The 21,627-nt window shown below is 41.3% G+C and overlaps 1 protein-coding gene across 2 annotated transcripts in view; it reads left to right on the forward strand.

Moving 5' to 3' along the window:
- Positions 1–1,617: 1,617 nt before the first annotated feature.
- The window catches only part of AFF4 (AF4/FMR2 family member 4), a 96,162-nt gene continuing 76,152 nt past the window's right edge, over positions 1,618–21,627 (forward strand). For both annotated transcript variants that reach the window (XM_044227738.1, XM_044227729.1), the window contains exon 1: positions 1,618–1,957. The gene's annotated coding sequence lies outside the window, so the exon portion shown is untranslated. The remainder of the gene's footprint in view (positions 1,958–21,627) is intronic.

Here is a 21,627-nt window from a genome sequence, read left to right on the forward strand (position 1 = left end):
AATATCCAGGCTATTTTAAGAGAAAAAAGGAAGGAACTTAACAGTATATATAGTACATTATCTTTCCTGTAAGAAGAAGTGTAACTATTATCATGTTTATTTGTAACATTTTTTGGGAGGGATACATTAGGAAATGCTAAATGATTGCATCTGAGACTATGGTAGTTAAAGGGCAAGGATGGGAGCGGGAATTATTTTTCATTCTATTTCATCATAGTCCTTTTTGGATTTTGAATTAATACACTTGTTCATTTTATAGACACATATAGATAAAATCTGTACCGATATATACAGTGAAGCTTAAAAAATAATAGGTGGTCAGTTCAGAATTAAAAAAAAAATACTTCTATGGATGCTGGTGAATTACCATTTGTTAGGGCTGATAAAAACATTTTCGTACGCACATTCCTTATAATAGTTTATCACAAAGCTCCTCAAAAACCTTGAATCTTATCAAAAGCAATCTTTAAAATGCTTTTTTCTTTTTTTTAAAGATTTTATTTATTTATTTGACAGACAGAGATCACAAGTAGGCAGAGAGGCAGGCAGAGAGAGAGGAGGAAGCAGGCTCCCCGCTGAGCAGAGAGCCTGATGCGGGACTCGATCTGGGTACCCCGAGATCATGACCTAAGCCGAAGGCAGCGGTTCAACCCACTGAGCCACCCAGGCGCCCTAAAATGCATTTTTCTTAAAGTTAGTAGAAACAACGAAAACAACGAAAACAAACGAAACAACGCAGCTTCCTGAGGCTTCTTCACAGAGGGGGGGAAAAAAAACCCAACAGGTAAGAGGCAGGAGATTATAAAGTGTTATTCAAATGATGAGCTGGAGGTCGTTTCTCTGAACAGTTAACCAAACTGGGTTCTGTGAGACCCTTCGAAAATCCTGTCTGGTCTGTAACCATTATTTTACTCTCAATTAAATTACAGCTTGCCCTGACTAGCAGGATGTTAAGAGATGAAGGAAAGTGTTGAAATGATATTCTGAAGAACAGTATTAGTGGCAGAAAACGTTTCGATGACGAACAAAAAAGGGTTGGCGAGGTTTCATGGGAGAAGTTCAAGGGAGGTTCCTAGCATCCTCCCGCGTGAGTCCTCGGAGACTTCCTTTCTCTGCCGACCTGTTGAGGGCTGCTGGACTCGGGGCATCGACGTCAGCACCGGGAAGCCGGTCTAGGGGGCTCAGGGTTCGGTTAGACCCCGGCCAGGGGCGGACAGCCTGAGCCCCGTCACCTGAGCCCCAGAACCGGTAGATCCGGCTAGGCCCGGCCCCGCCCTTCCCAACCTCGGTAGCGGCTACGTGCACAGGAGGGTGTGATCTGCAGGCCGGGTCCTGCCCGACCGCCCTGCGCCCCGCGGCCACGGGGCCCAGGAACTCGGGCCTAGGCCACCCGGGCCGGTGCTTCCGCCTGTCCCGGGTCGTCTGACCCGACAGCCGCGCAAGTCACCGCCCCGTGTCGCCTCCCGTCACTGCAGGCCCCGCGGCCCCGCAGCCCCCAGCTTTTCTGGCGGGGAGGGGCGCGGCGTCGCCACGTGACGCCTCGCCCCCGCCCGGCCCTGGTCACATGGGTGGCACGGCCGCTGCGTCAGTCACAGTCCTGGCTGCGGGAGCCGAGTCGCCGTCGCCGCCGCCGCCTCCAGCGGACGGGGCGGGGATCCCGGTGCCAGGTCCTCGTCGGCCCGCCCCTGCCGCCTCAGTCGGCCGTCCCGGCCTGGGCCCGACCGTCATGGAGCGGGGCGGGACCTCCGCCTGTTCCGTGTGAGGCGCGTCGCCGCCGCCCCCGCCTGCTCCTTTCCAGACCTCCCGAACCTTCGCCGCCGCCCGGAGCCCCTCGCCCTTGGCAGCCTGTCGCCGCCCCCCGGGCGGGCTCGAATGCGCGTCCGGTGAAGGTGCAGGCCGGGTGCCGCCGCTGCCGCAGCTGGGAGATGGTTCGGGCCTAGCGGAGCAGGGATTGGAGGTGAGAGGGGCTGACGGAACTGGCTGAGGGCCGGGCCTGGTTTGGCCGCCGGGTGGGGGTGGGGAGACGGAGAACCGGGTCTGCCTGGGGGCTCGGGGAGATCTTCCAGGCCCGGGCAGCTCGACCCAGCTTCGCCTCTCTTTTTTCCGTTTCACCGCCCCCCCTCCCCCGCCCTCGGACAAAAAAAAAAAAAATAAAAGGCTAACCCATCCTAACAAAAATTCCCAGAAATCCCTCTTTTCGCCGTTTCTCCTCTACGCTTTCGTTTCTTAATCCATTCCTTCCCTCAGGAATTCCAGCGACTGATTTGTTACTTTTTAATACCCTCTTCAATGGGAAGTTATTTCTAGTTAAGGAGAAAATAGGCCCGGATTCTAGCTATCATTACCCAACTAGTTCTCGCTTTCCTTCTCGCGATCCTGCGCATGTCTCCCCCCACCCCCACCTTCTCTGTAAAAAAAAAAAAAAAAAAAAAAAAAAAAGAGGAAAAAAAATTTTCCACCTTCGTCTAGGGAAGGGGATTGACTAGAAATGGGAATGTGGGGGGTGTAATATTTGAATACCCCCCATAACTTCGCAATCTGTCTGCTAGCTAGTTATCCCGATAGCCTGTATTTGGATATTGATGTTTAGGCCTTTCCTCCAGCTGCCTGTGCCCGGGGTTAATCTCGTAATTGACGTCAGTGCTTTGTTCCTTCCACTTTGCTGTTCCTTCCACTCTTTGAGGATGGATCATGGGGTATAGGACTTTGAGGAGTATCTTTATTGCTTTTTCTCTCACAATGGATATCATTTATAGGAAGTTGAAAGTACACATCTGAAATGCTCGTGTATGGAGTTCAAGTGAGACGAAGAGTTCGATTTAGGGTTCTCGCAGTCAGTTGCAATTCAGAATTGTACCATCTCTTTCCTGATGGCCTTATGGAAATTTTAACCTAAGGCCAACCCCTTTTCCAGTGACCGGTATTTGTCTTGACGGCATCTAAGCTCTAAGTGTCTGTGAATAAGATGTTTGTAAATGTGACGTCTAAAATACGTGTTGATTTTTAGGACTCAGGTGTTAAAAGCTCAGAGCTTTGTTTCCATATTGATTCTGCAAAGCTTTGTAAAGTGCTTTTTTTATTTAACTGTACTTCGACTTATAAAAATTGAAATATTTCTGAGAATTTTCTTAATTTGGCATTTGATAAAGAGCCTTTGTGGCCTGCGAATGTGCTTGGAATCATCTTTGGTCCTATGTGCATAAAGAAGTGTTGGCAGGTGGCCACTTGGTTTTTAACAAAGCTGGCTTCTTTAAATTTCTCAGGTTTATTTTCCTTATTCATCACTGCATCCTTAATTCTCTAAATATTAAAAAAATACCTCAAGAAATTATTTTTACTTATCTTTTAGAGTCACTTTACTTGGATGCAATATATATACATATATATTTTTTAATATCAGTAGTTTCATTCAGTTTGTGGTGGCTTGCATGCTGATAACTTTGGCTTTTTTGTTAGCTATGCAGAACCGTAGGCAAATTCTACTTTAAGTAAAATTTTGAGTCAAGTGGAGACAAGATAGCAGGTCTATGAATGACCCAACCTTTACTGCCTGGGTAAAAAAAAAAAAAAAGATCTTAACTGTGTTAATTGGAAAGTGCTCAACAGTTTTGGGGTGTAAAGATGATTGTACAGTGCTTTGGTGAAGCTCTGTTATTAAGAATTACTAAAGGTAGAATATTTTCATTCAGTTCACTTTCTGCTTGTCAGATGACATAGATTATCTGTGTTCTTGAGTTATTGTATGGCTTTTGTAACAGTTGGTATGTTCTCCTTTTGTATTGTAATTTTCTTATAGGTCTTTTGTAGTGTGCTTAGAACAAGAACTATATTTATATTTCTCCTGTCCTCCCCAGTATTTTATACAACTATTAGATTGAATTTGAATATGATACCCAACCTAAGATTTCACAAAAGTGTAAAGAAAACTGTATGAACAAGTGATCAGTATTTGAAGGGGAAAATGTGACTTTCAGCTGCAGAAGATGACAGAAGATGAAGCCTTCTAAAAGTTCTTTATCTTACCTTTTTTGAAGAGTTAAGGTAAATGTCATGGCTTTATGTGTACCTGAGAGGAACAAAGAAAACAGGTATTTCTTCTTTTGTGGCCATCTACTGGTTTGGAATGAAGTCCAAAATGTATAAGGCCTTCTCTTCAAAGTATTTTTCATAAAATCAAAGAGGTGTTCTTATAGGTATTGAAGACACACCTGAACAATGATCTGGAAGTGCCATGTGTATTATAAGAGTTGAAGTTTTATTTTTTATTTTAGCTCTATGCTCCGGGTAGCTTACTATTAAAACTTTACTTGTGTCAAATATACTAAAAATAAATTTTTTTTTAACTTTCCTATATAATGTACAGGTTTCCCAGCTTTTGAGCTCCCAGTCCTCATTATATTTACTCATTTTCTTTTTCATTTCCTCTGATAAGTTGGAATGATTATGCTTGATTTCTGGGAGGGTGTGCGCCAGTCTCTGTTATTGTGAAATAAGGTGTAGTCAGTGATTAAAGACTGCTTAAAGGCCAACCTCACTTTGCTGCTTTTTCCTTTGGTTTAAGAAAAGCACCTCTGGGGCACCTGGGTGGCTCAGTGGGTTAAGCCACTGCCTTCGGCTCAGGTCATGATCTCAGGGTCCTGGGATCAAGCCCTGCATCGGGCTCTCTGCTTGGCGGGGAGCCTGCTTCCCTCCCTCTCTCTCTGCCTGCCTCTCTGCCTACTTGTGATCTCTCTCTGTCAAATAAATAAATAAAATCTTTAAAAAAAAAAAAAAAAAAAAGAAAAGCACCTCTACTTGTAGTAAGTTTTTATATTCATCTTGGTTGTTTGAAGTGATACTCTAGTACATGAGAAAGATGTAATAAACATGACAGTTACTGAGTTTGGGCTGATCATCTGCATTCCTGTTTGTCTTGATGTTCGTTTTCACTGGCATCAGATCTGAAGAATTTTAATGGTATTGGCATACAGAAAATATTAGAACCACTGAATTCATTTCCAAAATACTCCAGAAGCATTTTTAACATTGAGACTATTTATTGTTTTCTTTTATAGATTTTATTTATTTGACAGAGAGAGAGATCACAAGTAGACAGGCAGGCAGAGAGAAAGGGGGAAGCAGGCTCCCTGCGGAGCAGGGATCCCAATGTGGTGCTGGATCCCAGGACCCTGAGATCATGACCTGAGCTGAAGGCAGAGACTTAACCCACTGAGCCACCCAGGTGCCCCATTAATTCTGTTTTTGAAGGAAAAAAACTACTCAAAGTCTATCTTCGTCATGTGGCTGAAATTCAAAAGTCGAGTGTTGGTGAAGATGTGGTAAAGGATGAACCCTTGTGTGCTGTTGGTGGGAATGCCAACTGGTATAGCCAATTAAAAGTAGAACTGTCCTACAATCCAGTAATCACACTACTAGGTATTTACCCAAAGAATATGAAAACACTGATTCAAAGATATATATATATATATACCCCTTTATTTATTGCAGCATTATTTGCAATAGCCAAACTATGGAAGCAGCCCAAGTATCCATTGATATTCACACACACACACACACACACACACACACACACAAACACACACAGGAGTATTACTTGGTCATAAAAAGGAATGAAATCTTGTCATTTGCAACATGGATGGAGCTAGAGAGGATAATGCTAAGCGAAATAAGTCAGAAAAAGACAAACACCATCTTATTTCACTTGTATCGAAGTTAAGAAACAAAACAAATGAACAAAGGAAAGAAAAACGAAACAAAACCAAAATACAGACTTTTAACTCTGGAGAATAAATAGATGATTACCAGAGGTGGGTTTCAGGAATGGGTAAATAGGTGAAGGGGTTTAGGCAGGCGAGAATTCTACCACTGAACCACCAATGCGGTGAAGGGGATTAGGAATGCGCTTGTCTTTTTAAAACATTTTTATTTTAATTCCAGTATAGTTAACATATAGTGCACTTGCACAGTGCACTCTGCAAGAGATGTGCACTTGCTTGATGAACACCTCAGTAATGTATACAACTGTTTGATCACTTACTGTATCCCTGAAACCAATATAACATTGTGTATTAACTGCAGTAGAATTAAAAAAAGAAAAAGAACTAGTTGATACAATCAAAAAATAAAAATGAAATCTACCTGATTCATCAGTTATACTTTATTTAAAAAATCTGTAACCTGAGGAATGTTCTGAGGGAAGGCATTTCATGTAACTTTATCTGTGTTGGAGTGCCAAATAGACCATGGTGATGGCTATTAGGCCAGTAGACAAAGCTTATTATTGGGTATCATTTTAAACTAATTTTTTCAATTATTTCCTAGGATGGGTTAAAGAACCTTATGCAGGGCGCCTGGGTGGCTCAGTAGTTAAGTCTCTGCCTTTGGCTCCAGTCATGATCCCAGTATCCTGGGATCAAGCCCTGCATCCAGCTCCCTGCTCTGAGGGAAGCCTGCTTCTCCCCTCCCACTTCTCCTGCCTGATCTCCTCTCTCAATGTCTCTCTCTGTCAAATAAATAAATAAAATCTTAAAAAAAAAAAAAAGAAATTGTGCATTGTTTTTCCAAAGTTATGTGTGTGTGGCAGGAGATATCAGGGATTGACATGAATAGAGTGCCCTGGAAAGCCACTATGGTTTCGCTACCAGTTACTGTCATGATCTGTCCTGGGACTGTGTTCCCTGTGGCTACTTAAGGGCTGAATGGCTGTAATCATTTTCATAAGTTAGAGATGCCTAGTGGGTTATGATTTTTCACTTTGACTTTCCCATTTCTTGTCATCTTATGGTAGCACCAGTTTTATGGAGTGGTGAGTGCTCTGTATTGACAGGCCTTCCCACCTCTTTGCAGTTGCTTCCATTTCTTCAGTCTGAAATACCACTTTTCCTTTCTTGTTCCCTACCTGTTAAAATTTCACTGTTTTTTTTTAAGGCCTAGTACTGCCTTCCTAAAATTTTGCTTGACTCCTCTTGCTACCCCATTTGGCACCTACCCTCTTTGAATCTCTGCATCACTTTTGTCATCTCTCTTGCTTGTTTTGTTAACTATGGGACTATATAGCCTGCTGGGTGACAGTCAGCACAGTGTCTCAGGGAAAACATCTTAGACTTTTTAATACTACTACAAAATGTATTTCTACAGAATAAGGATTAAAATAATAATCCCACCTTTCACTGAAGAGATTTACACTAATTCCTTAGTCTCATCATGTATCTAGTCAGTGTGCAGATTCCCTGATAACAGTTTTTGTTTTAACAGTTTGTGTGAATTAAGATCCAAATGAGATTGTATCTTTTTGTTCTTATTCTTGTTTCTATTCAATTTGTTTGTTAAAGAAGCCACATTCTTCGCCCTGTGAGAATTCTCACAGTCCAGATTGTGCTGATTGCATCCCTGTGGTTTCATGTAATATGTTCCTCAGTCCCTTTTCCCCTATATATTAGTAGTTACATACAGAAACTTGATCCGATTGAGTCTTGGATTTTTATTTTTAAGTAAACTCTGTGCCCAACCTGGGTCTTGACTTCACGACCCTGAATCAAGAGTCACATGCACTACTAACTGAACCAGCCAGGCTTGAATTTTTTTTTTAATGGCAAGAATACTTCATGGGTAGTGTTGTGTACTTCCTCTATACTCTTAAGCCTTCACCCTGCCTTATCATCCTGCCAGTGAAGTTGCTTATCAAGGCCACCTGTGACTTCTGTATTTCCAAATTTTATAATCATCGCTTATTCCTTTACCTCTTCTCTACTTGCTTGTGTTTTGTTTTGCTGTAAAGATTTTATTATTTGAGAGAGAGAGAGGAGAGGGCACGAGTCGGGGGAGGGGCAGAGGGGGCAGAAAGAGAAGCAGACCCCACTGAGCAGGGAGCCCTACAACGACGACTACAACAGGCCTGATCCCCCAGAATCCCGGGATCATGACCTGAGCTAAAGGCAGAAGCTTAACTGATTGAGCCACCCAGGTGCCCTCTACTTGCTTTTGTTAACCATTTTCTCCTTGATACTGTTTTCTTCTTTGACTTTTATGACTCTGTCCCTTTTCTGTCTTTCTGCCTACCAGTTGCTTTTTTACAGGCTGTTAATTCTGCTAATCCCTTGATAGATCTTTTAGCCTTGGCATTCTTGTTTTCACTCTTGCGGATGATCTCATCCATTTGTATTGCTTCAGGTACTGTCTCTGAGTGTTGTCTTTTTAAAGATTTTATTTATTTATTTGACAGAGATCACAAGTAGGCAGAGAGGCAGGTAGAGGAAGAGAGGGGGAAGCAGGCTTCCCGCGGAGCAGAGAGCCTGATGTGGGGCTCGATCCCAGGACCCTGGGATCATGACCTGAGCCTAAGGCAGAGGCTTTAACCCACTGAGCCACCCAGGCACCCCTATTTAGTATTTTTTTTTTTTAAAGATTTAATTTATTTCTTTGACAGACAGAGATCACAAGCAGGCAGAGAGGCAGGCAGAGAGAGAGAGGGAGAAGCAGGCTCCCCACTGAGCAGGGAGCCCAATGCAGGGCTCGATCCCAGGACTCTGAGACCATGACCCAAGCCTAAGGCAGAGGCTTTAACCCACTGAGCCACCCCAGCGCCCCAAGTATTTTAAAAACATAGTCTAACTATCTGTATATTTTATTTTTTAAAAGATTTTTATTTATTTATTTATTTGACAGACAGAGATCACAAGTAGGCAGAGAGGCAGGCAGAGAGGGAAGGGAAGCAGGCTCCCTGCTGAACAGAGAGCCTGATGCGGGCCCGATCCCAGGACCCTGGGATCATGACCTGAGCCTAAGGCAGAGGCGTTAACCCACTGAGCCACCCAAGCGCCCCTAACTATCTGTATTTTTAGCAGATACACCTAACTCTGTGATGGAGACAACCCAAATTCTATTTGGCTAACACGTCCAGAGATCATTGTTCTCTGGGTCCAGATTTGAAAAGTGATGTCCTTTGTTACTTGGTCCTAGATACGCTTTGACAGTGGCTGAAAATTATGGGCTAAATAAAATACTAAATTTAATCATCCCTGACATAACTGATACACAGTTGTGGAAACAACAACAGCAACAACAACAACAAAAGTAAAAATCTTCAGAGGGGATGGGAGGAGAGAGGAAAGTATCATTTCTCCAAAACTTGTACCCTATCTTGCTGGGTAGGTACAGTGTAAGGTAAATGATGGCAAAAGCAGCCAGTTATATCGGCCTTCATTTGTTGACCTACTTCCTTCAAATGGAGTGAGTTCTTTGGTAAGCCAAATGAAGAATTTCAGTTTTGTCAACTAGGATTATTTTCCTTGTGTATTGTCTTAAGTTCTAATACTGAGGACATCTGGAAGGAGTTTTTTGGGAAGGCAGTTCTGTGTTGCCTTAGCATAAGGATTAGTAAAGTATGTTTAGTAGGCCCCGTACATCCTTTTGTATGGCCTGTGAGGTGAAAATGATTTTTACATTTTTAAATGGTAAGAAAAAAAATCTCAATATTTTGTGGCCTGTGAAAATTACAGGAAAGTCAGATTTCAGTATCCATAAATAAAGTTTTATTGGGACACAGATTAGATACCCATTTGTTTCTATATTGTTTGTAGCTCCTTTTGTTGCTACCATGACAGAGTGTGGTGACTGTAGGGCCTACAAAACCTAAAATATTTATAGTGTCGCTTTAAAAAGGTTTGTCAACTTCTGTTTAAGCAGATTCATGGGTTTGAGGACTGTTTTAGGATTGAACATTTAGTTACACAGTCCTTGTTTACCATGGTGGTAGTTAGGGTTTTTTGATTGTAGAGTGTGTGTGTGTATGTGTGTGTATGAAGAGATACGAATAAATTAAATATATACAGAGGGTGTCTTGGTGGCTCAGTATATTGAGCATCTAACTCTTGATTTCGGCTCAGATTGTGATCTCAGGATTAGGGATCGGGCCACAGCAGGGTCCTTGCTCAGTGGGGTGTCTGCGTGGGATTCTCTCTCTCTCTCCCTATGCCCTTTCCCTCTATCCCATGCACTCTGTCTCTCTCAAATAAATAAATCTTTAAAAAAATATGTGTATCTATATGTATAAAGCAGGTATGGTCTGGGCATTGGCTTAGCTTTAGTTAGGGATTCAGACTTTGTTAAATCCTTCAACTGTACCCTGAAGGTAGGGTAAATGGGGAGCAAGAATTTCCAGGAAAGCTGGGGAAGAGGTAAGGCTGGAAGCTGATCAGGTAGTTTATATACATGTTCATCATGTACAAATTAACTCTAGTTCTACTATTTCTCAATCCCCTAACCCTCAAATCCACTGCTTTTCCTGCCTTGGGGAACATAGCACTGTCATTGCTTTTTCCAGAAACCTGCAAATTGTCCTTGAATCCTCTGTTTTACTTCTCACATCTGTCTGGCTCCAAGATTCTACTTCCTTAATTTGAATCTAAACCCTTTCTCTACAATATCTACATTCCTAGTATTAGTACCTTAATCCAGGGTTTCATTTCTCACCAGGATTGATTATTCCAATAGCCCTCTTGTTTGCTTCCTTACTTGTAGTAAAATAATCTACTCCACCCTGTATCATAGTAGTTTTTTCCTCTAAAATATGAATCTGATTTTGTCACTTGTTTTCTTAAAACTCCTTTGTAGTGTTTGATTTTCTGTAGTCTTCTTCTAACTAGGGATTCTTCCAACATTAATGAGTTGTTTTTTGTTTTTTTTTTTTAAAGATTTTATTTATTTATTTGACAGAGAGAAATCACAAGTAGATGGAGAGGCAGGCAGAGAGAGAGAAGCAGGCTTCCTGCTGAGCAGAGAGCCCGATGCGGGCCTCGATCACAGGACCCTGAGATCATGACCTGAGCCGAAGGCAGCGGCTTAACCCACTGAGCCACCCAGGCGCCCAACATTAATGAGTTTTATGTAACTTCTGAAGCAGTGCTTTGTAGCCAGCTACTCCCTTAGGAGTTTGTTGCTGTGTTTAGATTTTGTTTATGATTGTGTTTGTGCCAAGTTATAATGCATTGTACTGGTGATTTTGCAGTGGCTCAGACAAGAAAAGATGGTAAGTAAAACTGGATCATGTCATAGTAGATTGTTAATACAGGCAGGCCAAACCCAAGAGAGCCCTGGCATGTACTTAGCCTCATGTTTTCAGTGTGAAATGTATCTGCTGGATCCCATCTATGTAATTAACCAAGATGAAACAGTCTGTTTCCAGTGTCATGTTTTGTTCCAAACCTCAGCAGTGATCATATTAGACACACACTTAGTATAGATTTTAATAAGGTACAAACTACAAAAGGACAAGTTTGCCAGAGTTAACAAGTGAAGCTTCCTTAAAATTGACATTTATGGACTGCAAGTTGGTATGGTAGTATAGGGTTGTATTTCCCTAAACTAGGAAATAAACATTTGCAGTTCTTTTTTTTTTTTTTTTTTTAAAGATTTTATTTATTTATTTATTTGACAGAGATCACAAGTAGGCAGAGAGGCCGACACGGGGCTTGATCCCAGAACCCTGGGATCATGACCTGAGCCGAAGGCAGAAGCTTTAACCCACTGAGCCATCCAGGTGCCCCAACATTTGCAGTTCTTAAATCCATTTAGTATAACATATTTATAAGCATTTTCTGCACTAGTATTATTGAAGTCATGTTATAGAAGTGGTTTTATGATGTAGAACCAGACTTGAGATGGCATATTTCTGGGATTGAATGTATCATTGGTCTAGTTTCTGCAAAACAACATAATCTGTTACAGTAACATTTTAAATTTATTGTGTATTTAACTTTTAAAGTTTCAGTTTTACAGTTACATAAGAGCTGTAAATATAATGAGTTCATACCTAATTTTATATTTTACTATTATTAACAGAATAAAGTCCTTATTCAAGATCTAGGAAAGTTCATTTTCTTTGAAAAGGTATCTTTATAACTTTCAGATCTGAGTAACACACCCCACAGGTCTACTCCGATCCCTTGTGTCTCTCCAGTCTTATCTTTTATTTTGCACTCTCCCAACCCTATTTTCCAACTACACTTGATCTGCCTCTTTTCTTTGTGTGTGCATGTGTGCCGTGCTCTCTTCTGGTCCGTTCACTTGTTCTCTGCTTAGAACCAACCTCCCTCCTTCTTTTTTTTTTTTTTTTTTTTAAGATTTTTATTTATTTATCAGAGAGAGAGGGGGGAGAGAACGAGCACAGGCAGACAGAATGGCAGGCAGAGGGAGAAGCAGGCTCCCTGCCGAGCAAGGAGCCCGATGTGGGACTCGATCCCAGGACGCTGGGATCATGACCTGAGCCGAAGGCAGCTGCTTAACCAACTGAGCCACCCAGGCGTCCCCAACCTCCCTCCTTCTATACCTTGCCTGCCTTCTTCCCTCTGGCCATTTTTCTCTAGTCAGGCTAGCTGCAACCAAATCTTGGAGATGAGGGTTACTTTAATTTTTTTTATATCCTTGACATTAGCACAGTGTCTGGCACAGTATACACATTGTTAAATAATTGTTGAATGAACTAGAATGTTAACATGTATTTTTTTTTTTAAAGATTTTATTCATTTATTTTACAGACAGAAATCACAAGCAGGCAGAGAGGCAGGCAGAGAGAGAGAGGAGGAAGCAGGCTCCCCGCTGAGCAGAGAGCCCGATGCGGGGCTTGATCCCAGAACCCTGGGATCATGACCTGAGCCAAAGGCAGAGGCTTTAACCCACTGAGCCACCCAGGCGCCCCACATGTATTTTTATATATAGTATAGGCCTATATTGAAGGGATAGGTTTTAAAATCAGGATTTTAAAGTTTTCAAAATTCCTTCTGGATTCTGTTTAAATATGTTACAAGTCTAAATTAGAAAATATTTTGAGGGGTGCCTGGGCAGCATAGTCGGTTAAGCATCCAACTGTTGTTTTAAAATTTTTTTCCTGTTTTTTTTTTTTTTAATTATTTTTGCTAACATAATATATTATTTACCCCAGGGGTACAGGTCTGTGAATCCTCAGTTTTAAACATTTCACAGCACTTACCATAGCACATACCCTTCCAGGTGTCCATAACTCAGCCACCTCATCCCTACCCCCCAACCTTCCAGCAACCCTCAGTTTGTTTGTGAAATTAAGGGTTTCTTATGGTTTATCTCCCTCCCAGTCCCATCTTGTTTCATTTTTTCCCTTCCCTACCCCAAGCATCTGACTGTTTTAGCTCAGGTTGTGATCTCAGTGTTGTGAGCTCTCCCTCTCCCTCTGCCCCTCCCCACTGTGTGCATTCTGTGTCTCTCTCCCTGTCTCTTAAATAAATAAATCTTTATTAAAAAGTAGATTTAGGGGCAACTGGGTGGCTCAGTGGGTAAAAGCCTCTGCCTTCAGCTCGGGTCATGCTCCTAGGGTCCTGGGATCGAGCCCCACATTAGGCTCTCTGCTCAGCAGGGAGCCTGCTTCCTCCTCTCTGCTTGCTTGTGATCTCTGTCTGTCAAATAAAAATAAATGAATAAACAAATAAATTAATTAATAGATAAGTAGATTTACTCTTATCACTCACAATTAGATCTTTCAAAGTAAATATTCTTGGTGCCATAATAAATAACTCATAATTTATGAGTTTCTATTCCAGTGATTAAAGAGCAGTCATTTACTTAAATGATTAACCCTTAAATGGCTTTAAAGTTCTTTTTTTTTTTTTTTAAGATATTTATTTATTTATTTATTTGACAGAGATCACAAGTAGGCAGAGAGGCAAGCAGAGAGAGAGAGGAGGAAGCAGGCTCCCCGCTGAGCAGAGAGCCCGATGCGGGACTCGATCCCAGGACCCTGAGATCATGACCTGAGCCGAAGGCAGAGGCTTAACCCACTGAGCCACCCAGGCGCCCGGCCTTAAAGTTCTTAAAATAATGTTCCTGTGCGTTTTAGTAGAACCTTATTAACAGGATATAGGGTATGGGGATCCAATATTGGGGATCCTGTTATTATCCAATAACAGGATATTGGGCCTGGGGCTGATTTAAATTCATAAGCCTTGTGTATTTTGCCTTCAACATTTTTTATAGTATTCTGAGGAACTAAATATATTTCAAGAAATCCAGGTACTGGGGCGCCTGGGTGGCTCAGTTGGTTAAGTGACTGCCTTTGTTTGGCTCAGCCCCACATTGGGCTCCCTGCTCTTCGGGGAACCTGCTTCTCCCTGTCCCTCATCTGTCACTCCCCCTGCTTGTGCTCTCTCTCTCTCTCTCTGTCAAATAAATAAATAAAACTTAAAAAAAAGAAAAGAAAAGAAAAGAAAGAAATCCAGGACTTTGTTACCACCTGTCTTTCAGATGTGTGAATAATGATGAAATTATTGAGGTAGTTCTTTTTATTGTAAACTCTAAGGAACCTTTGCTGTATGTATAGTGTTTTTAAACTTTTGTTTAATGTGCTATCTGCATTTTTAAGTAGAAAAAAATGCTTTTATTTTGCAGTTTGGATTTGTATTATTTTCTTTTGGCTTCCTCAGGTACTACAAATCTAAGCAGCCTTATAGTGCTCTGTTGAACAATAATTTCTTTCTGGATGTTGTAGACTGAAACATTCAGTTTTTACACCTCAGTTTGCCAAGTATGATTTCTGAGAATTTACAGTCTAGCACTTACATTTGGTGAACATTTCAGAGTACAGGGTTTAAGTAAAAATAGAAATTGATCATTTCTGTACATGTGTTTTTTTTCCTTGAACATATGTTGTTTTCCTTTTTAGAAAACTCCTATAGAAAAATTGCTTTAAAAGGAACAGAATTCATTTAGTATCAATATTAATCCTTTTATTGGGTTGATAATAATAGTGAATGCGGTAAAAAGAAGACCTACTCTTTTCTTGGTACCAGATATAACCAAAGTCTTAGGGAGGAAATGTGAGACTGACTGTGGGTAGAAAACGAGGGGCAACATCATCTTCTGAAACCCAGCGTTTAGTGAGTATTCGCGTGACTGTTTGACTCTTGGGGCAGTAATGCAAGATCACAGTTGTAATCTTTATAAGATTCATCATGTTTTGAGTATCTGTTGTATGTCTGCCACTGCGTAAAGCACTGGAGGGGAAACGGTAAGTCCAGTGATACCTGTAGTTCTTACTCTCTGGAGGCTTATAATAAGGAGGTGACTAGGGAGGGCAGATAGAGTAACAAAAAAATAATCCTAATGTAAGGCAAGTGTTAAGTGCCAAATGAGATACAAAGAAATGCTTTGGGAAGTATATAACTTTAGTGACAGAGGAATCTTGGAGAGCTTTATTTATTTATTTGACAGGCAAAGATCGGAAGCAGGCCGAGGCGGGCGGGGGGAGGGGGTGGCTGCCTGTTGAGCAGAGAGCCTGATGCCCGGGCTCAGTCCTGGGATCCTGGGATCATGACCTGAGCTGAAGGCAGAGGCTTAACCCACTGAGTCACCTGGGCACCCCCTGGAGGGCTTCTTGAAGGAAGTAGGATACGTGGTAGACTTTAAACGGTATGTATTTAGAAATGGGGAGAAGGAAGGACATTCTAATTAGGACTAGTTTGAGTAAAGATCTGGATCTGAATGTGTGTAGGTTATTTTCAGGTTCAGGTAAATCCTGAAGGTTTTATAGAAATGGCTGAGAATTGAACTGTGGATAGTTTTAAATCCTGGGATGAGAATTATGGACTTATATTTTTCATAGAGGTTGGAGTATTGATGACTTCTAAGTAGAAGAATGTCTTAAGTAGGTCCATTTTATGAAGATACAAAATTACCAATGCATACGTTACAGAGGTTGCCAATAAGAGACCTTTGTAGGTTTTAGATATTTGCTTGCTTTTAAAGAAACTGAATGAGGGCGCCTGGGTGGCTCAGTGGGTTAAGCCGCTGCCTTCGGCTCAGGTCATGATCTCAGGGTCCTGGGATCGAGTCCCGCATCGGGCTTTCTGCTCAGCAGGGAGCCTGCTTCCCTCTCTCTCTGCCTGCCTCTCCATCTACTTGTGATTTCTCTCTGTCAAATAAATAAATAAAATCTTTAAAAAAAAAATAAAGAAACTGAAAGAAAAGTTTGTTTTCTTCTTTATAAAAAGAGCTGTAAACTCTCAATTTTTTTTTTTAAGATTTTATTTTTTATTTATTTGACAGAGAGAGATCACAAGCAGGCAGAGAGGCAGGCAGAGAGAGAGAGAAGGAAGCAGGCTCCCGGCTGAGCAGAGAGCCCGACGCGGGGCTTGATCCCAGGACCCTGCGATCATGACCTGAGCCGAAGGCAGCGGCTCAACCCACTGAGCCACCCAGGCGCCCCTGGAAAGCTTATTTAAAAAATTCTTAAGCAAGGGTTGGGTCACAAGATCTGGTTTGTGTTTTAAAAAGATTACTTTGGCTGCTGTATGAAATATGGATTAGTGAGATGAAATATGGATTAGCGAGAGGACAGGGGAACCAAGAATCTAATTAGAAGGCTGTAGCCTTTGTTCAAGCTGTAGATAAAGTGATGACTTGTTTTGAACAGTGGCTGTGGAGAAAGAGGTATACATATATTTAGTAAATATATATTTAGTAAAAATATACTTAGGGAGGGGACTCCTGGGTGGCTTAGTTGGTTAAGTGTCTGCCTTTAGCTCAACTCATGATCCCAGGTCCTGGGATCAAGTCCTACATGGGGCTCCTTGCTTGGTGGGCAGTCTGTTTCTCCCTCTCCCTGCCACTCCTCCTGCTTGTGCTCTCTCTCTCTGGCAAATAAGTAAAATCTTAAAAAAAAAAAAATTCGTATATGTATTTTTTTTCTGGGGGGTATGGTTATGGATTGGACGTGGAGAGCAGTTAAAGGGAAGATTGAACAAAAGCAGTTGGCTTATATGGTGAGGATTACTTTACCAGGAGTTGTTGTCAGTAGGGGAAAACAAATGAGGGAATCAATTTGGGATTTATTCAGATTGAGATCCCTCAAAGAACACGAGCAAACAGGTTCTCTATCTCAAAAGAGAAAGTGTGTTATGGTCCATATTTGGGTATTTGTATTAGAGGTATATAGATAGTATTTTAAGCCACAAGATTGTAGGGAAAGAATGTGGACTGAATCAAAATAAGAACCATGGCTGAGCATAGAGAAGTACCAACTTCTAAGAAGTTGGGTGGGTAGAATGGGAGTAGACAGAGGTGATGGGATAACTGGGTGGGCTAGAGTTACAAAAGCCAAGAGTATATGAAGGAGGGAGCCTGGGTATTTACACCCTGCCTTTGATGCTTTGTTGTGGTCCAAGTTGAGTGAGCTTCAGAGGTATCCAGAGGAATTCCAGTGTTTGGTGCACTAACCTCATCAACCCACCAAGAGGGTGAACATTTGATTTCCACTTGAAGTAAATTGGATTTTTTTTTTTAAGATTTTATTTATTTATTTGTGAGAGAAGGAGTACTAATGGCGGAGGGAGCAGAGTGAGAAGCAGACTCCCCACTGAGCAGGGAGCACAGCGTGGGGTGGCATCCCAGGACCTTGAGATCATGACCTGAGCCAAAGGCTGTTAACCGACTGAGCCACCCAGGCACCCCAAAGTAAATTGGATTTTATACATAAGGAATTTGCCATACAAAATTATAGCTGAAGAAATGTATGATATATTTGGGAAATATGGACCTATTCTTCACATTGGAGTGGGGAACACACCCAAAACTAGAGGAACACCTTATGTAGTCTATAAAGATTTCTTTGATGCCAAGAATGTGTATGATCACCTTTTAGAATTCAATGTTTGTAACAGATACTTGGTGGATTTGTACTATAATGCCAAGGGCAGTTCAGAGAAATGGACACAAAAAAGAAGGAAGACCAGTTGAAGCTTCTTGAGGAGAAATATGGCATCAACACAAATCCACCAAATTAAATGTCTCCTGTATTTTCATTTCAGACTAAAACCCCATAAAGGACCATTATCACCCTTTTTTTTGGTTTTTAATTAATATTGAATGTTACGGTTTCTCTGAGATTCAGAGCAACATGTGTAATCTTGGCAAAGTGGAGTGTGGGAAGTTGAAAACAGAAATGTTGGAAAGTTGGAAAAATAGAATGTTGAATAGTGGTTGGATACATTTTGGAAAGCAGTTTGTCTATATCTGTTATAATTGCAGATGCTCATATCCTGCACCCTAGTAATTCCACTTGTAGGTGTCTACTCTAGAAAAACTCTCACTCATTGGTATGAAAAATGCACAAAAAATGATCATTACAACACTGTAGTGGCAGAAAAAGGGGAAACTAAGCTAAATATCCATCAACTGGAGAGTGGTTCATAAGTTGTGTGGATACACAGCAGCGAAAATAAATGAACTATAGCAATAGGTATCAGCATGGATGAACCTGGTAACGTAATGCTGGAAATTAAAAAGGCTCAGTCTTGGGTCGCCTGGGTGGCTCAGTGGGTTAAAAGCCTCTGCCTTTGGCTCCGGTCATGATTCCAGGGTCCTGGGATCGAGTCCTGCATCGGGCTCTCTGCTCAGTGGGGAGCCTGCTTCCTCCTCTCTCTCTCTCTGCCTGCCTCTCTGCCTACTTGTGATCTGTCTGTCAAATAAATAATTTGAATTATAAATTATAAAAATTCTAAATTATAAAATTATAAATTATAAAAAATAATTTATTTTTTTATTTAAAAAAAATAAAAAGGCTCAGTCTTTAGAATATACCCTTTTGTAAAATAAGCAGAAGAGTTCAGTGCCTTGTTTAAGGATGCATACATAAATTATAAAAATATAAAGGGATTTATGAGAATGATTATTGCCAAAATCAGAAGAGCTGGTACCACCAGTGAGGTGGAAGGAGCACAGAAGATGTGGTCCGGGGAGGGTATGCAGTAGCCTTTCCCTATGTTGGCAGTGCTGTATTTCATAAGGTGGTTCATGGGTTACACCAGTGTTGACTGTATTGCTTCAGGTAACTTTTATATGAATTGTTGGAGAGGAAGTAGAGAATCACCATGAACGAGAGCAGAGAACAGTTAGAGTGGTATCTGGAGAGAGATACAGGGTTAGGGAAGTCTTTTTATTTTTATAAAGAAGAATATATATATATATTTTTAAAGAAGAATATGTTTGAGTGCTCTTGGAAAGGATTCACTAGAGAAGCAGAAGTTGAAGTTTCTAGAGAGAAATCAGTAATTGTTAAAAGTCTAGGAGAAGATAGCAAAATGGGCATTCTTGTTATTTGATAGGAAAGAGGTAAGTTCTTTCTCTCTCTATTTTTTTTTTTTTTTAAAGATTTTACTTATTTATTTGAGAGAGAGAGAGAGACAGCATGAAAAAGGAGCGGTCCGGGGGAGAAGCAGACTCCCCACTGAGCAGGGAGCCTGATGAGGAACTTGATCCCAGGAGTCTAGGATCATGACCTGAGCTGAAGGCAATTGCTTAACTGAGCTACCCAAGTGCCCCTAAGTTCTCTTTTTTAACCAAAGGAAAGAAGAGAATGGATGCAGATACTAATAGTTCCAAAGTTGATGGTTGATTGCTGAGAGGATTTCTCTCTCCTTTTTTTTTCTTTTTTATGGAGAGAGAAGAGGGGAGGGGCAGATGGAGAGGGAGAGAAAGAGAAAATCTCAAGCAGGCTCCACATTCAGTATGGAATTTGACGCTGGGCTAAATCCCACAAACCTATCAGAGCATGACCTGAGTATGTATCAGGAGTCTGACACTTAACCAACTGCACCACCCAGGCATCCTTCTCTCTTTAATCTTTAATATTCTATTTTTAGTCTTTGTCCAGTAGGACAAGGTCATTTGTGGAATGCAAATAAGGAGAGAGAGTGCTAGGACTCCATGAAAATATTTGTGAGGAATAGAAAAGAGCATCCATCTGCAAAAGATAGTAAAATTTTGGGAAGCTTTGAGGGCCTAGTTGAGAGTGAATTATGAAAAATGATTATGGGAAATTCAGATAATATATAAAGATACAATGAGGATAGCACAAGTCATTTGGAATTATCTTTGCTTCCATGTGTTTTCCTGACAGTTTTTTAAACCCAAAGGCTATGAAAGTCTCACTACGGATTTGGGGGCAAAGGTCCTGCTCTGCAAAATAGTTTTGGGACCTGATATATTTTGTTACTAGTGGCTTTGATCTCTGGTGTAGTATCTTTGTTTCCCTGCCTTTTAGGAATTAACCTCTTCAGATTTGTTGTGATCTTAGCTCAAGTCTCATTTAGACTTTTGGAGTTTAAATTATTTGATAATCTGGTAGTGGAATGGCTCTGTTTATCAGCAGTATAGTTGTTCTAAGACAGTAATTTAAAAAAAAAAAAAGCATTGTCAGTTCTGAACACCTCTTGTAAGAAGCAAGTTAAAGGTCACATTTTACTTTTTAAATTTTTCAAAATAAGAAAATTTAAAGAATGCCTGGGTGGCTTAGTTGGTTAAGTATCTGACTCTTTTTTTTTTTTTTTTTTTAAGATTTTATTTATTTATTTGACAGACAGAGATTACAAGTAGGCAGAGAGGCAGGCAGAGAGGAGGAAGCAGGCTCCCTGCTGAGAAGAGAGCCCGATGCGAGCCCCCAGGACACTGAGATCATGACCTGAGCCGAAGGCAGAGGCTTTAACCCACTGAGCCACCCAGGCGCCCCTAAGTATCTGACTCTTAATCTCAGCTCAGGTTTTAATCTCAGGGTTGTGAGCATGGAGGCTACTTAAAAAAATTAAATTTGGGGTGCCTGGGTGTCTCAGTGGTTAAGTGGCCGCCTTTGGCTCTGGTGGGATTGAGCCCCGCATTGGGCTCTCTGCTTAGCGAAGAGCCTGCTTCTCCCTCTCTCTCTGCCTGCTGCTCTGCCTACTTGTGCTCTCCCTCTCTGTCAGATAAATAAAATCTTTTTTTTTTTTTAAAGATTTTATTTATTTATTTGGCAGAGAGAGATCACAAGCAGGCAGAGAGGGAGGCAGAGAGAGAGAGAAGGAAACAGGCTCCCGGCTGAGCAGAGAGCCCGATGCGGGGCTCCATCCCAGGACCCTGGGATCATGACCTGAGCTGAAGGCAGCAGCTTAACCCACTGAGCCACCCAGGCGCCCCAACACATGTATTTCTTAAGAGATTATAGAAGATGAATTTCTGGTTCATTGGGAATGTGCATTAAAATTTTACTGTGTGCTTACTGTAACTTTTGTTGTGGTAAAATATACATAACACAAAATTTATTATTTTAATCATTTTAAGTATACAACTCAGTGGCATTAAATATATTCACAGTGTTGTGCAACCATCACCATTGTCTTTTTACAGAAAATTTTCATCATCCCAAACAGAAACTGTATTCCCATTAAACCTAATTCCCCATTTCTTCTTCTTCTTCTTTTTTTTTTTTTTTTAAGATTTTATTTATTTATTTGACAGAGACCACAAGTAGGCAGAGAGTCAGGAAGAGACAGAGAGAGGAGGGGGAAGCAGGCTCCCTGCTGAGCAGAGAGCCTGAAGTGGGGCTCGATCCCAGGACCCTGAGATCATGACCTGAGCCAAAGGCTCAGCCAAAGGCCAAAGGCTGAGGCTTTAACCCGCTGAGCCACCCATTTCTTCTTACACCCAGCTCCTGGCAACCACAACTCTACTTCCTCTGAATTTGCCTTTTCTTTTAACCTCATATAAGTGGGATCCTATAGTATTTATCTTTCTGACTGGCTCATTTCACTTTGTGTAATATTCTTAAGGTTTTCCATGTTGCAGCATGTCAAAATG

The sequence above is a fragment of the Neovison vison genome, chromosome 1, assembly GCF_020171115.1.
Source record: "Neovison vison isolate M4711 chromosome 1, ASM_NN_V1, whole genome shotgun sequence".
Taxonomy (NCBI): domain Eukaryota; kingdom Metazoa; phylum Chordata; class Mammalia; order Carnivora; family Mustelidae; genus Neogale; species Neogale vison.